The sequence below is a fragment of the Lissotriton vulgaris genome, chromosome 4_1 (assembly GCF_964263255.1).
Source record: "Lissotriton vulgaris chromosome 4_1, aLisVul1.2, whole genome shotgun sequence".
Classification (NCBI taxonomy): Eukaryota; Metazoa; Chordata; class Amphibia; order Caudata; family Salamandridae; genus Lissotriton; species Lissotriton vulgaris.
The window spans coordinates 24760621-24778252 of NC_141691.1; the positions used below are offsets into that span (position 1 = coordinate 24760621).

The following is a 17632-nucleotide window of genomic DNA, read 5'->3' on the forward strand; positions in this document are numbered from 1 at the left end:
TGGTACATTTTTCAATCTGACATCAAAATCTCGTAATACATAGTGACCCTTAAAGTCACGCAAAAACAGTCTAACTCCTTCCGGAGAACAACATATCACTGCTCCTAGAGCTTTTAGTGTCTTGATACCCAGCAAGTTTTCTGGACATGATTTCGTGAGCAATAAGTCTGTAGTACGTGACAATGGACCAACTGCTAGGGGAACCGGTTTCGATACTTCATTAACAATAGGCTGTCCTGAAAATCCAAGGGAAACATTCTGTGAGCCTGAGAGGGGTGCCCCTGGAACCTCGTCATGACTTATTGTTGTTCGACTTGCCCCTGTGTCAATCAAAAACTTTCTATCTTTTCCTAATACTTGACTATGTACATAAGGACCCTCTTGATCTACAGGAACTTCAATGAGAGGCAAGCCAACCTCCCTCTCTAGGCTATTTCATGAGTATCGCTGATAATCGGGGTAATCAGACTGTGCATACTGGTACATCTGCTGTGAAACTTGCTGTGTCGCGGCAATGGGCTGTGGATGTGGTACCGCTACTGTCTGTACTGTCTGTTGTGGAGCAGGCATGGGCTGTACGTTCTGTGGAATATGTTACTGGACCTGATGTTGGACCTGATCCTGTCTAGGCTGACGTGGTCTCTCTTTAGTTTTGCCTGTTGCTATATTGTGTTTCAGAACTGTACATTCATTCACATAGTGACCTGGCTGTTTACAATAGTTGCATGTCCCTTTAACGGGAGCCGCCGTATTATTAGACTGTGTCATACCCCTTTTCTGACCGTCAGCTGGAACTGACTGAGCAACTAACATTTTCATTTTCGTATCTTTCATACGTCTCTTTTCGTGATCTTGTTCTTCCCTAATTCTATTCTGGTGATACTGTAACATTTGTAACATTTGGGAAGGCGTATTTGCTTGCCATGTGCTTTCGACTTTCGAAACACGGTTCTTAACTTGAGGCAGGGAATTCTCGACTAATTTTGATACAAAGAGGTGTGGGTATGACTCGCTACTTGTTTTCAGGCCACTGTTAATAATAAAACATTTCTCGAATCTAGAATAAAAATCACTAGTGTCTTCATCGTGTTTCTGCTTACAGGCTGAGATTGCATCCCAGTCTTCCTTTTTAGTCGCTAACAGTCTAGGCAAGACCTGTACTAATAAACCTGGTAATGCTTTAGCTTTATCCCCAAGGCCTAACCCTGGGGTACGACCATTTTCTTCGACTTCTAATGCAGCCCAATCAATCTTTTTGTCTCCCACCTCCCATTCTTTCTCCTTTAGTTTCTCGTAAATTCCTGCAGGCAACAGTACTTTTAACATTTTCATAATATCCGAATACGTGTAATCGCCCATGAGTAACATATCTTTAATTTCTCGGTGAAAACCTGCAGGGTCTTTATCATGACTGGGCACTATTTTCTTCATTTCCAATAATTCCATTTTAGTTATGGGTGTGTATACATACACACATGTAAGGGTATCATCAGCATTCCTGACTGGATGTACTTCTCGTAAAGGGTTCTGTCTGTCGAAGTGAAACATTTTTCTTTCTGGGGGTGGTGGAGCTGAAATAAACTGTGGTTTCAGGAAGGCACTATATTTGTGTCGATGTTCTAGAATTTCTTTAATTTAATCAGTACCTAGGCCTCTCCATCTATTCGAGAGCAGTTCTATTAATATATCCGGCAAGGGACCTGGATCCGAATGTTGGCTTTTGAACAACGTAATGAGATGCTGAATCATGTATATACCAGCTAATTTCTGTTCATCAGGGGAGAGGTTCAAAAATGTCTGTGCTACTGCATCATCATTATATGTACTAGAATTGTCAGCCCATTGTACTGCGGACCGGGCTAGTTCTTGTTATCCATGGAATTGAGTAAATGGTACCCCATTCGATCTTGAAGTATTTTATCGGTAGCCTGAAACATATGTTCAGGAGAACTCGGATTTGATATAACAGAGAGAAAAAGTCTTTTGCTTTCTGGACGTGTTGTTTTCTTAAGGGATCTCCCCTTGCCTACATATGCAATCATGTCTCTAGTTGCTAATTGCGACGTTTCTGCTGTGGTCTCTGGTTGTTCTTCCTCCTCTGAGGTTTTCCCGTCATCTGACTCTAGTTGCTCTTCAGATGCTCGGCGGGCATGTATTTCTATTATTTCTTTACGGATCTTTCTAACCATAGTATGTACACTGTTCTCCTTATCATGTTTACCATCCGCAATATTCTGGCTCCATCTATTCAGTCTATTCATCTCACTTTGTGGAAAACCTGCCTGATCTTGATCTCTTATTAAACAATTAACCAAAAATCGCATTATTAAACCTTTGTTCTCAACTTTCTGACGTGACATGGCTTCAGCAACACACTCCGGTCCTTCTCCTGTTTTAATAAAATAATACAATTTGTCTAGATGTTCTGGCATTTCTGGTAGTAACATCAAATAATCTGTAACGCGTCTCAAACGTAGGGACGCTAACAACATGGGTCCTGTCGTACCAGGCACTGTGTCATATCTGCAGTCTGTAAGTTCTCTTCTAAGTTGTTCGGCTGGTGCACCTTTAGGTGTCCGAGCCTTTGCTAAGTCTCTCATTGTCACTCGGTGTAACGGTGGGGGTGTTTGATAACCTCCTGTAGCACCTCCTGAAGCGGAGGCTTGAGCATAACCTGGCTGTAGGGTCGGTACCTGCTGTAGCTGGGTTGGATCCTGGACCACGCCAGTCCCAAAAGGATTAGATGGATGTAGTTGTTGAATACCAGGGGGAACAACGGGAGCGGGTGCGGGTAGCGAACCTGGAGGGATCTGCTGTTGCGGACCTGGGGGCTGATGAACAGGGGCGGGTTACCGTCAGCAGGTGGTACACGGGCAGGTACATTGGCATATGCGGGAGCTACATCATCCAAGTAGGACGAAATAAAAATGTCTGCTGCGGTCTTGTGACGTAATTTAGTCGGAACCAATGGAGCGGGCAGATCTTTTGGTATTTCCGGAGTGGCCTTAGGTAAACCCTCGGCCAAAAGAGGATACATACCATTCACAAGAGTGTTTCATTGTCGGTCTACTTGTTCTGCTTTAACTCGTATTCCTTCTTCAACTAGTTCGTTTTCTCGAGCTTTATCTGAATCTTCTCTACGTTTTTCTGCTTTTCTGAATTCTTTCTCGGTACGTGTATGCGATTCTTTACGCCACAATTCTATGGCGTCTTTCTGAGATTGTCTGGCTTTCTTTTTCCATAGCGCTTCTTCTACTCTCATGATGCAATCTGCATCCCATGTCCCTGTAACGGGCCATCTATATTTCTCGTCTAGGTTCTTAGTATAATCGACCCATAAATCTAGATATAATATGGCATCTAAGCCGTGTTTGTGATACATAAAATTTCCAGGAGTGTTCCTAGGTGGAACAGGAATCGCTTCTTCTAGTATCCCTTTCCTAGTTCCTAACTGTCTTAACTTTGAGAACAATGGCATCTTGATACTTTGGCACTTGACACTTACTCAAACTTGAACACAATTTTTACACAGAAACACAGTAATGTAGATTAAACAGTCACTCATACCACAACAGTAATCACATAGAAACATTTTGAACACATATTGACTATACATGAATTCTATAACGAAAACAAAATCGAACCGTTGAAGACACGAATTACTTGATATACTGCTAAACAGTACAGATACACTGCTAAAACAGTGCAGACCGGGTCTGTGTACCCAAACCCGTCTTGACCGGATACATAGTAATGCACCCGTCTAGATGCGTCCCCAGCAACGGTACTCACCGGGAAGCACGGAACGGAAGGCCTCGGAAACTCGTCTGGACTGGACCGGACTGGAATCGACTCGACATGTGACGTCACAGGTACGTCGGAACTGGTGGGCCTCTAGACACCTCGGACCTTGCTCTCTCGGCTGGGCTCTGGTCGGGATCCTCCGCACTCCTCACCGCCTCGTCTGGATGCTGATCGCAGTCTCCGTCACCTCCGTAGGCCTGAGGGAGATACAGGAAATCCTGCGGGTACGCGTAATTGTCCGTCACGGCTGTGGCAGGGGGCAAAGCCTGCGACGCACCTACCGGCGCGTGGGGTGGGGGAGGGGTCCCTATTCGGGCGCCAAATTAATGTGGTAAATAAATATTTACCATCGGAATTTCTATGCGGTAAAGTTCAACAAAATAACTCACTCGGAAATGAGAGGCAGAGTCCGTGGTATCTGAGTTATAAGGGTTTTATTCCATAAAATGGAATGGTTCGAACCATGGTATCATGTTCCTTTCACCGCTAAGGTTCAGGAAGGGATAGACAATACTTTATTAACAGAGTACAATATATATAGTCAATGCATATAGTGGTGATGGATACAGAAGGCGTAACAGCTGAGAGAAACGAGATAAGAACACATGTGCGTAACAGAAGGCGTGCACGAGGGCGTACACAGAGGTGTGTGCTAGAAACGTCACATGAAAGTGTCACAGGTGGGTGGATACATAGTGGAATCTTGCAATGTCAGCAGAAATCTGTAGCAAGGATGCGCGCGCAGCGGCATGACGTGTGACTGACGTGAGGCTGGAGGGTGCAGGGGACTTGACATTTAGCACTAGAGGAAGAGACAGAAGTCTGGCATGTCAGATCGACTCGTTCCTAAATCATATCTGATATCTTGTGTTTGGGGAACTATATTATCTGGAAGGAAAAGGTCTCTTGGGCAGAGGCTACTCTATACTGACTAATAATGCGTGCATATGTGACTACGTGTCTGCGTTTAATGCGAGGGGCCATGGGCCTACCATGGTAACGGGAGCAATGAATTACTTGCATGGAGACAGAAAGGCAGGCCCTTTGCTCTGCAGCCAGGGAATTGTTTATCTATTCTGCTAGACTGGAATGTGTTTTCGAGGAGCTGAGCTCGGCTATACTGATAACTTGAAGGCAAAATACTGTCTTTGGCAGGCAAGCAGGCCGAGCCGGGCACCGCTCGCCACGCAGGGAGTAGGACAGAGGTCAGGGATGTATCCCACGTTGCAGCTTTCAGGAGGCAGAGAGCAGAAAGGGCTCGATGGCAGAAATCAGGGCCTAGCTCTGCAGGGCTAGGAAAACGTGAAAGTGCACCATGAAAAGACGGTGGCAAGGCATACTTAGGAACTGAATTATCAATCCATTCAGGGTGGATCTGAAAGAGGACATGTTAACGTTGGACGCAAATGTATTTGCGTCTTCATAGCTGGTCGAGGAGGGAAGTTACATGCACTTTAAGCACGTACATGGAGACGGTGGGGTACACGTTAGGGGACATTTCTTGACCATAAAAATTCAAATTACCTCAGTATGTGTGGTGCTCAGCGTGTGCTCACTATGAAATGATTGGTGGTTGGAGCGGTCTATACTCAAAATATTGAGTGTTGCATACTGGTCTGCATGAATTTTGAGGTAAAAAAAAAACAACCATCAATGGTTATCAATTGCTCTGCAACCTAGGTCTACTGATTGCTCCACATAACAAATTAAACAATTGCATTCCAAGCAGTGCTTTCTAATTTTTTCAAAATGGGGACGTACGTCTGGTTGCGATGTTGAAGGTGAAATTCCAGAGGAACTTGTTATTTTTGGTGGTCCCAGTACATTTGGGCGCGGTGTACCACTTTCTTTGTAAACATTGTTCACAGGATGTAGGGATTCAAGGTCCTTGTGCATACTAGCAGTGCCACAGGAGTATTTTTTGTCTGTGCCTTACATACATCAAGGCTAAATACCCTACTGTCTGCAGAGTAGATACAAAGCTGAATTCAAGTTGTGAATCCTACTATCCTCACTGTACATCAAAACTACTATTCAGCACAGTTATATAGAAAGGCTTTTTTTCCACTTATTTTAACAAAATCTCAACACATACAGTATAATTGACTCTGCATTATATAAATCAAGCTGAATTCCCTACTGGCTATAGGGTAGATGAAAAGCTGAATTGAAGTTGTGAACCCTGTTGTCCGCAGTGTAGATCTTAGGGTGGACTGCATTATCTGTAATCATGATTGAAGTGGAAGATAGAACATATATGCATATAATTCAACTGAATATATAAGTGATATGAAAGAAGATTTTGAAGGAAGCATACTAAAGATATATTGTGTAGGGTTTGATAGGAGCTATACTTAGTTTGGTTTACACTGAGTTAGTGGTATCTGGAACAACAAGGTTATGTGGACCCTGCATTGATGTGTAGCACGGGCAGGTCATACTGATACTAATGTTTTTTGTCTCGTAAATTCTGTCTTAGTAAGGAAAAGTGATCATGATTTTTGGTGCACTGAGTTACTAGTTCCTTTGGCGCTTAGTGTTAGGCTCCTGCCCAACCCACACACTGCAGGAACGAGGAATGTGCCAGTCCTCTTCCCCGACTCACCAGCCACTCACTGGATGGTGCACATGAGTAAGCTGATGACCCAGAGAAGGGGGTGGAATATACACAGGCACCAAACCTTCCACCCCTGTGAAGTACAGTACGATGAACACCCTCCTCCTCCTTCTGCACCTGCACAAACAGTGAGACAAAAGTACACCTTATTATAATCCCTCAGTCCCCAATCCTACCTTTGCACAATATGACCTTATCCAGAAACAACAACCACAGATACACTTACCAGAAGCGAATGCAGGGTTTGCTTCGGGGAGGTTCTAGTCCAGATTAACGATATCCCAAGATAACTTCTCTTGGGTTTAATAAAAAAGGAGGACTGGTCTTTTGGGTGCTTGGTTTGGGCGAGTAAGAAATGCAGGGTAAAAAACACGCCGGATTTGCTGGCATGAACAAAAAACCCCTGTCCTTCTTGTAACAAATATAGGGTCCGAGAGAATCCAGGGAACGTAATGACTCTCTTTCCGCAATACTCGAATGGCAATACCCAGCCGGGTTACCACTCGCGGAATGGCCCAAATCGTCACTTCCGCTCAAAACGAGGCGGACAGGTTACAATCTAACCAAATGTACCGCGCAAAACCGCGCGTACACAGCTAGTCTCTCAGCGTCTCTGTCAACATAAAAATAAGACGCGGAAAGGGCAACGAACACCACAGGAGCCCCTGGATGTTGTTGAATGCAAAATAAAGGGCAAAGGGGGAACGGGACAAAAAACGAAGGCACGCTAACTAACTACCTACAACCTACAAGGGACAGATTCCAAGTGAAGGGAAGGGGGGTTAAGGACAAATACAATAACGGAGCTCCAGGACACGGGAATAGGCAAAAAGGAAAAAATGGAAAGGGAAACTCCAATGTCTCTTCACGAGCCCGTGAAAGACAGCAACAGCCAACAGGATACACAGGAGCCAGGATGCAAGAACCCACAGGTTAGCAATAACAAGCATCAACATAATAGTAGGACTCTCTTTTATGCAACTGGCGTGTCATGTGACGGCTAGGACATGGTCAGCAAAAGAGGACTGAGGACCGAATCCTAACACTTAGCATGTACGTATCCTGCGATGATGAGTGGTCGGGGGTATAGTAATAGGATTAATGTGTTTAGTTGATTGAATTTTGCATGAATTCCATATAAAAGGGACAGTATGTCTCACTGTGACATAAATTTGTTCACTCTTTTTTCGATGATTTATGGTGAACTGAGTTAGTAGTATATTTGGCGCTGAGCTTGTACATATCCTGTAATAATGTGTAGTGCAGGGAGGCTGCAATGGGAGCAATTCCTTTTTCCTAGTGAATTCTACTTCAATAAGGCTACGGGGAGATCATTTGTGGTGCTGTAAGTGGTACAGAAAGAACTCAGTGTGTGCGTACCCTGCGATGATTTGTGGTTCTGGGGGGGTTGCAGTGGTATAATATCTCTTGTCTGCTAGAATTCCTCATGTACAATCGCATTTCTACCTAACTGGTGAGCCCTCACAATGTAGATTGAAGGGAGTAGTTATCATTGACATCAAGAAATTCTTTTTGTTGTATCTTTAACAAAATCTGAGGACATAAAGTACAATTAACTCTACCTTAAAAAAACAAGTCTAAATTTCTTGCTGTTCGTAGTATAGATTCAAAGTTGAATTCAAAATGTGAACCCTGCTGTCCGCACAGTAGTCAGCAGAAATATCGATGAATGATTTTTGTCACTTATTTTAACAAAATGAGAACACATAAAGTATGAATGTCTCTGCATTAAATAAATCAAGGTTGAATTCCCTACTGTCCATAGTACACATGCAAAGTTGACTTCAAGTTGTGAACCCTGTTGTTGGCAGTGTACATTGAAAGCAGTAGTTGACACAGACATCAAGGAATGCTTTTTTTGTCACATACTTTAACAAAATCTGAGGTCACAGTAAAATTGTCTCTGCCTTAAACAAATCAAAACTGAAATTAATGTTGTCTGTAGTGCTGATACGGCACTAGTATCGAGTCGTAAACTCTGTTGAATGCAGTGTACATTTGAAAACAGTACTCAGTGCGCTCATTCAGTAATGTTTTTTGTTGCATTATTTAACAAAATTGTCTCTGCCTTACATAAATCAAGGCTAACTTCAATGCTGTCCGTAGCGTAGATGGAAAGCTGAATTCAAGTTGTGAACCCTGCTGTGCACAGTGTGGATCGAAGGCAGTAGTTGACACAGACATTGAGGAATGCTTTTTGTCACTTATTTAAACAAAATCTGAAGACATATAGTTCAAATGGCTCTGCCTTAAATAAACCAAGGCTGAATTTCCGACTGTTCATGCTTTAACAAAATATGACAACATAGAACAATTGTCGCTTCCTTAAATAAATCGAGCGTGAATTGAATGCTGTCTGTAGTGCTTCTGCACCACTGGTATCAAGTTGTAAACTCTACTGATCTTAAGGTAGATCGAAAGCAGTAGTCTTTTAGTCTCCTTATTTCCTTCATTGCGTAGTTTACCGGATGTTTTGTCTAAAGATGTCTCCACATACTTCCTGTCCAAAAGAGTATTTTTTTGTACTTTCACCCTTGAACAGCATCGCCTTGGGGATTTTGAAAATGACTTTGGGTGCATCAACCTTCTTCTGCATCGGAGGAAAATTAAAAAAACTTCCAGACAATTGATGTATACTTCTCTGGAGGGGGAGGTTCATGCACAAATTCTTAATTTCCAGAGTGTTCTGAATCAGAAGATGCTTTGTCAGTAGCCATTTCTCCAACTTTCTGAGAAACAGGTGTGCAAAATGAAAAATGAGCACATCTCAGGAAGGTCTAACAAGAGTGATTGAAATGGGTCTCGTACTTCAATACTTACAATAGGAAGTGTAATGAACCAATCAAATCTCTTTTTGTTTAGTCACATGGTGTCTGCGCACGGTACGCACACGTAGCTGGCACTCAGCTCGTCCCCCGCGTATGACGTCACATGCAACCATGCAAAGTCACGTTGCATAATACATACATCTCGTGTATGGAGCATAAGTTGCGTACCAGTCGCATAGCACAGCGTTTGCAAAGTTGTACTCATCGCACACCGTACACGGATCCTACACAACAATCCTAAAATGGCAGACACGTTCCGCACAGTGAATGAGAAGGATGTGCATTAGGTGCGCGACTCTCAAACAGTATATTTAAAAGAATATAAAATGATATATTTATTTTAAAAAAGTATTTTTTTAAATATGTGTAGAGTAATTTAAAAAAATATATCGATAAATGAGTAGATAAAAAAACGTAGTTAACGAATATACAAAAATAGAACAAGATATATATTTAAAAATAATCATTAAAAAACCTTTGAAATTCACTGAAAAAACATAGGTTTGAGGCTTGTTATAGTTAGGGATTATCATTTAAAAAAACTATAGAAATTCACTGAAAAAAACAGGGTTGTTATAGTTAGCTGGACATTTTACTCATACAAAACCATTGACATTCCTTCCTTATAGTTAGTTGTACTAACTGTAACTCTCGTGCCCGCAATCCACTGGTGATGATGTCACATATTACATCATTCATGACATGGGGTCAGTGATATCAGTGATGACATCACTGATCACATCTCAAATGACTCCCACCAGCCTATGAAGAAGTTTGCATAGCTGGGGGCGAAGCAGGTGCCCATCGCTGTACCGGAGGTCTGTCTGTACAGTTGTTCCTGAAGCAAAGAAATGTTATGTGACAAGCAAAATTCAGTAAACATGGCCTTTTCTTCAGAAAATAACTTAAAGCATCAATGCCTTGTCTGTGGTCGATTAACGTGTAAAGACTGGTTATATCCAGAGTTATTAATACAAATGGATTTGTATGCATTTAGGGGGAGGTTGTTATCTACCAATAGGCTGTGCCGATTTGCGCTGCTGAGTCACGTGGTAATACACCAAACAGTGGAGGAACCCATTTGAGAACATATCAGGCTCAGCTTTAAGGGAATATTGGTGATACGCCGATGCACAGCTAAATTGTGACCATATTTTAATAAGCCCACCTCTGTACACATTTTTTACATGCGGATATACGGCTTTGACTGTGGCATGTTTTAGGCATGTAATTAACATTGTGTCTAAGTATGGGGGAAATTTGCGAATACGCAATAAGCGAATTTGCGCGAAAGCAAATTTGCGGTCCACAAAACCAGCAAATTTGCGGATTTTTTAATTTTTGCGTGTTCGCGGGGTGCTTTGCGAGTTTGCATTTTTTTTCAGCGTGGCGACCGCAAGTTACTCGTGAGGTCATACATGGGTACGGCCATCTTGTTTTCAGTGTTGGCGTTGCGTATTTCTGTTTCTGGGTGCTAGTTGCATGTTCGCGTTGTGCATTTCCTACGTGTGGGCCACAATTGCGTGTTCTCGTCTGTTTTTGTGTGCTCGCAGGGAAAATATCACGCTAACTTACCCACGTGGTCGCAATGGGAATGGCCATCTTGTTTTTCATTCATTGCTATGGTTTTGGGCATGTTTTTTTTTTTCTTGCTTTCATGTTTGCAATCGTTTGTTTGTTTGATCTTTTTTTGATCTTTTTTTCATTATATATCCCTCTATTTTTTTACATCTATATTTTGTGTTTTTTTCAACTTTTTGTTACTTTAATAACTACTTTTTTGTTTAGCTCTCTCTTTTCTTTTATTTACTTTTTTTCCATATTCTTTTCTTCTTTTCACCCAGGACCATGGCAAAGGGAGCCGGCAATTCTAAGGGGAAGGGTCCTGCACCCTGTAGCTGGCTCCCTTACGGGCGCTTAAGGGGGGATGAAGTAACTTCCTGGGAGATCTTTAGCGTGGTGGAGGTGGCCGCATTGGTTTTCTTCGTCCAGCGCACCCCCCCAGATCGTCACGGCAGGCGGCAGGCCCGGTACTGGGTAAGGGCTCCGGGGGCATTGCCAGCTATGGGTGAAGGTGTGCCGGGCCATGTATCGGGAGTCTGGGGTCCAGCGCACCTACAACCAGGCGACGGACCGGTGGTCGAACATCCTCGACCGGGAACACGACCTGCTCGACCTGCTTGGCGTGGAGATCCCTGGGCTTAGTGGGTAGAAATAGCTATTTAATCACTACTTTGTTTTCTCCTGCTCTGTGTTATTATGATATTGCAAATATTTGTTTTTTCCGAAGAGCAAGAATGCTGCCGATTACATTGCAGGTAAAGTAAGTTTCAAAAGCTTCTGTGATTGCAGGTTCTGGCCTTCTCACTGGCGGTTCTACTATGGTTACTTGTTATCATTGTTGTGCTCATTTGGCCTGGGTGATTATGTATGAGTGTACTTTACACTGTTTACAGAAGTGTGTAATGCTAGACACTAGAGATTAGATTGCAGATAAATTATGTTTCAAACGCTTCTGTGATTGCAGGTGCTCGCCTGCTCACTGGTGGTGCTACTATGCTTACTTGTTTTCAATTTTGTGCTCATTTGGCCTGAGTGATTTTGTCTGAGAGTACTGTACAGAACTGTGTAATGGTACACACTAGAGATTAGACTCAAGTCCAGTCCTTCCTTTGTACTGCTGCCACTAAGAAGAGATAGTGGTGGTGGATTGATAGTTTGAGTATATTATGACTGGTTATTTAGTAGAAAACTTTAGTGGTCTGCAATCATGATGGACTGTGTCTGTCACTTTGCGTGCTGCAGAGTGCTAGCTGCCAGTCCTAGTAGAACCTTTTTGTAGTTGGTTTAGTGAGTTACCTAACTTTCCAAGTAGACGGTCCGTGAATCCAGCAATACTAATATCCTAGTAGACCACATCAGATAGGTCAATACATTTACTTAGTGCAATTGTTGTCTATTTCCCCGAAATAATGTGTTATTGCTTTTATGAAATATTTGATTTGGTTGACAACAATCATCCATGTTTGTGCCTTTCTTTCATGTACATCAGCTCCTCACAAGGGGAAAGAGGACAGAGTTGGCGGTGGTGGCGCCAGTGGAGCAGGAAAAACAACAGGAAGGCCAGTATAGGTCCGCTGAGGGCTCCTCTGCTGGCCCCAGTAAGTTTTCCTGTTTATAATATTATTATACTTCCCTATCTTTTATAGCACCTATTTATTCCAAACGCTCCTCATAATTCTAATTTTTCCTAAATTGTCTTTGTTCTTCTCATAGACTGTTTCTAAATTCTTATCCTGCCTCTAGTATAACTCTCTGTGCTACTACTAGATTATTATTAGTCTGTCTGTGTAGCTAGCTAAGCTTGAACAGTTGGCAAAAGCTGTACTGTTAAACAAAACTCCTATTCAGCAATAGCTCTAGGCACTGAGTGCAGTCGTCTGGGTTGTCCATAATGTCTATTGAAGTCTTCTAAATGTTTATGCTTTGACAATTCCAACAATAAAATGTTAATGGCCACCAAGAATAGGATACTAGTTTACTTTTTGATTGGATAGGAGGACATACTACTACTGTTGCAGGGACTATTCTGCACATACAGAATTATGGACAATACATAGGGCATTGGTTATAAATTATAATAGGCACAGTTAGACTTTCCACATACCTCAGTCATAACAGAAGTTGAACCCCCAATCTCCTTACTGACTACCTAGTGTGTCAGAGTCATTATTTAGCTCCCGAATGCAGAGATGATCCTCGACATTTATACAACCCAGAACATACGACTGTGGAGTCAGAGTCCTGACCTCTCAGAGTCACATACTCATGTTTGACCTTTCGCTCACTCACTCATGACCAAAAATCACAGAGTCTATGTAAGTTTTAAAGCTTTACTAAAAGTAAAACAACTAGCTCTGTGTGTAAAAATAAAAACTAAAATTGTGCATGATATAAAAACACTTTTTTTTTTAAATCAATGTCATATAACAAACGGTGATCGATTGATAAGTGGCTAATTCACATTAATTGTGGGACAGCCCTCACCTGGTTGGAACTTAAAGTCTTGGTGGGGATGAATCATTGAGGACTCCACCTAAGATATGATGATGATCTTGCTCTTGTTCATAGAACGGAAAACTTCTGTCTGTTATGAGAAAAATGGAGCATTCATTAGTTGTGCCACAAAGTGTAGCATCACATGTTATGTCTAAGCATAAATAAAAAACACCCTTCCCTGAAGAAAGGGATTTTTTTTTAGTTTAGACTAGAGAGTCACAAGTTATTAAATGTGTTTATATAGTACTATTAACATTTTTTTATTCCTAGACAAAATAGGGAGTGGTGTACATGGCATCTAAAAATAATAAATGTATTTTCTAGGCATAACACCATCGGCACAGCCATCCACTAGTGCCGGGGCCAGCGCAAAGGTGGGTTCTCCAGGGGTGGATGCAGTGCCACAGCCAGCAGGAACTGATGTGGGGTATGCCACGGTAGTGACGGGCAGTGGTAAGCTATTATATTCCTTACTTATTGAGATTGCAGAGTGGGCTCTCTGCAGGGGTGTATATGTTGCACAGTACAAGTACACTTTACTGTTAAGAAGACTTAAACATTTAGAACTGAGTTGTTGTCAAGCAGGTAGAAGACATTCACCCTTGACTTCTCATTAGCAATAGCATTAGCGACGGGAGTTGACCAGTAACCAATGGCCTCCTCTAAATTTGACTTCAACTCAACTGTCGAGGAGCCAAGTCAGATCAGAGATGAACTTGATGGATGGGATGAACGAAAAGGGAAAAAAGGGTGTAAGGAAGGAGGAGTGAGTTAAAATTTTGAATGCTGCCCGAGGTTGCTGGGAATCTGATGCATGGCCGGTTGAAGGCTGAAGCAAGGATGGGTGGAAGGAGAAAGAAAAGAGGACTGCCTGGGTGGGTAAAACAGAAACCGTATGTGTGCGCAATATATCCTTTGGTTCAAATTCAAATGCAAGTCAAGCGCGGATGCATGGCTGGCGGTTTACAAAATAAAATAAAAAGGTTGTTTTTCGGTGAGAAAAAGGAAGGTTTGTCCAGTTGAGACATTATGAAGAGTGATTGACATTTACTTTGAATGGATGGATGCCGGGATGGTATCTTCCTCATAGATAGCATAGGTGTATGTAGACAGAGTAGACGGTCACTAGATGAAGAGTGTTACTTTGAAGAGCATGTAACTCCGCACCTCTGTGCCAGAGCAGCAAAGCCGAGGAAAGAAGTTGTAATTTTTCAGAATACTACCATGACTAGTAACAGTAGTTTGCAAGCACAGCATATATCTGGCGATTACGGAGAGTCCGGGACCACTCACTACCTCTGTTAATAATATTTTTACAACTCTGTCCTTCACATTGATGTGTGGTCTATCGGTGTTCAGTCAATCAAAAACAAAGCACCTAAAGTCATCCCATATGTAAGCAAATATCCTGTGAAGCGTTAGATGATCATATTATCTTCTTCATTTTCCTTTTGTAGTAGTCAGGGGTAGGCCAGGGTGTACGCTAAATTAATTGAGCAGTAGCCCTTGTTACAGAGCATGGCCAGTGCCACCCGCAAGAGCTTCGCCACCTGCATGTACTGGACTGGTAACAGTAACGCAAGTCTGTGTTATCATGGCTTGCGTCTGTTTTTCTCGGGTGCAAGTTGACTGCGCTGGCATTATGCCGGCTACCACAAGTTTACGTACCAATTTCGCTAAACAAGAAAGAAGAAGAAGACTAATGTACTGTCTGAGTCTAATGTAGTGACTCCATATAGTGCTAGTAGAATTCCTGAAACTCCCACTAATGTTAGAGCCATTCAGATTTGATTTGCAAATAGTTACTCATGGGTGTGTGTCAAGCAGAATAAGAATAAAAATATGTCTTCGGATTCCTTCACCAGCCTTGAAATCGATTTTCTGTTGCTTTGACCTTATCCTCCCCAGCAAGTGTGTGGAATTATTGTTGACATTTAGTCACACCTCAATGAAAACCACACAACCCGGGGGAAGAGGGTTAGGGTTTGAAAATTAGATGGAAATGCGGGTTTTTGGAAAATTTTGTGGAGAGAGGAAAAAAACACAGCATGTACAAAAAACAAATGAAGAAAAACAAATCTTTGGGTACAAATATATCCATAAATCTTTTAAAGGACATAAAGGAAGTGCACTGCTGCATGAATGAAGTTGTTTGCTAAATGGATGGTTAGATTACTGAAAAGTAGTACTTACTACAACTTATTAACTACGAAGAAACAATTTGAAAGTACAGGGCTGAAGTAATTACGCATTTTCACTTGCCTAACTGCCCTCAGAGAGAATAAACACTTATTAGTACATTAAATTAGTTTTAAAAATAGCAAAGAAACTTATCAAATAGCTGGAGGGATGAATTTGAAGCAGATAGCAAACAAACACACAGAGTCACACTCATAGAAATTCACAACAAAAATTGTTAACACCTTCCTGTACATAAAGAAACCTTGGCATTTTGCTTTTTCCATGAGTGCTGCACATGGCAGCACACATGGAAAAAGCAAAAACGAGGAAAAACTAAGCATTTTTCCTTGTTTTGCCACCTTAAAAACAGTTTTTAAATTTGGCGCTGCCACATATTATCACCTCTCTTGATAATAGGTGCCAGCATTGAATTGAATGGTTGTTGCGCTGGATTGCCCACAACACCCACTATACACCGCTTTTCACGATGAGTTTATAGTGAAAGGGGCCCTATTACCAAGGCAACGTTAAGTCAATTAATCATTGACTTAACGCTGTCTTGATAATAGGTTGATGCAAATATTGATGCGATATCAGCAGAAAAGTGCTGATAACGCAACGATAAGGGGCTTGATAATATGCCCCATAGTGCATAGGAATTTCAAGCAGTTCATGCCGTAAGGCCGACTTCGCTACATGAGTACTTGGTTACTGACTGAATGAATACAGTTTTGCCTTGCTGAATTCATAAGTGCTTTAGTTTAAGTGCTGTGAATGGATTAGCATGTACTGATGAATGGGTCACTACAATAGTGCAACAGCAGTGACAGAGTGTTTGATGGAAGTGTAAGGATACAGATAGAGCATAGGGGTTTGAAACAGTGAATGCCCCAAGGCCTACTTCGCTGCATGAGTACTTGGGTACTGACTGAATGATCAGAGTACTGTAAGGAGAGTGTCTAAGTGAATACATAAGTGCTTGAGTTTTTCTGCAGTAAATGAATTAGTACATAGTGCTGAATAGGTCACTACAACAGTGAAACAGCAGTGACAGAGTGCTTGGTGGAAATGTAAGGATACAGACTGGGGAATTGAAGGTATAAAAGACAAGTGTGCAGGTGGATAGAAAACTACTAGCATAGTGCATAGCGCTTTGAAGCAGTTCATTTCCTAAGGCCTACTTCTCTGCAAGAGTACTTGGGTACTGACTGAATGATTACAGTTCTGCAAGGACAGTGCCTGACTGAATTTATAAGTGCTTGAGTTTTACTGAAGTGAATGGATAATAACATACTGCTGAATGGTTCAACCCAACTGACTCAGAGTGTGATTCTCGACAAATACAAGTATTTCTTATTAATGGAGTGTATAGATACTGACTGGGGAAATGTAGGCCCAAAACACAAGTGCAATGGTAATTACACTTCTACTTGCATAGCACATAAAAGTTTAAGGCACATGTATTTATATGTATGCAAACACAGCAAGCAACCACATCATTCTTTCTCAATTTTCCCAAATAGACACTGATTCATAGTGTGATTCTAGACAAATATCAGTATTTCTTATAAATGGAGTGTATAGATACTGACTGGGAAAATGTAGGCCTGAAACACAAGCATGAATTTGGTTACACTACTACTTGTATATTGCAAAAATGCTTCTCTCAGAATGATTCTTAGATGCACACAGACTCGCAATGTTATTCTAGACAAAAAATATTAAACCTTGCATTTTTCTAAAAAACATTTACTAGTCTAGAAAAAGTTAGGTGACTAAAAACATTCTATATATATGACTGCTGCATTTTACTATAGAATCCTGACTCATTTTGCAAATGCATGTTAATGTTATTTTGGAATTTGTAGAGCGTGACCTGCCGCTCTGAAAGGAGCATACAGGCGCTATGGGGAGAGGAAGTGAGAGCTAGATGGCAGCCAATACATAAGCATCTGACAGATTAAAAACCCACGTTTTAAGTTGATTACAGAAAGAAACTTCTCGATCTAGTAGCCTTAACTCCATTGGCATCCCATTCCAAGCCTTGAAAGCCAGGACGGTAAGGATTTTACCCCCTTTAGTTCTGTAGTGAAAGGTGGGGATGTTAGCTATGTTACAGCCT

The 17632-nt window shown here is 41.8% G+C and overlaps 1 protein-coding gene across 1 annotated transcript in view; it reads left to right on the plus strand.

The window, feature by feature from the left end:
• LOC147718257 (nicotinamide N-methyltransferase-like) overlaps window positions 1-17632 on the plus strand; it is a 169862-nt gene that overhangs the window by 10620 nt on the left and 141610 nt on the right. The gene's annotated exons all lie outside the window — the stretch shown is intronic.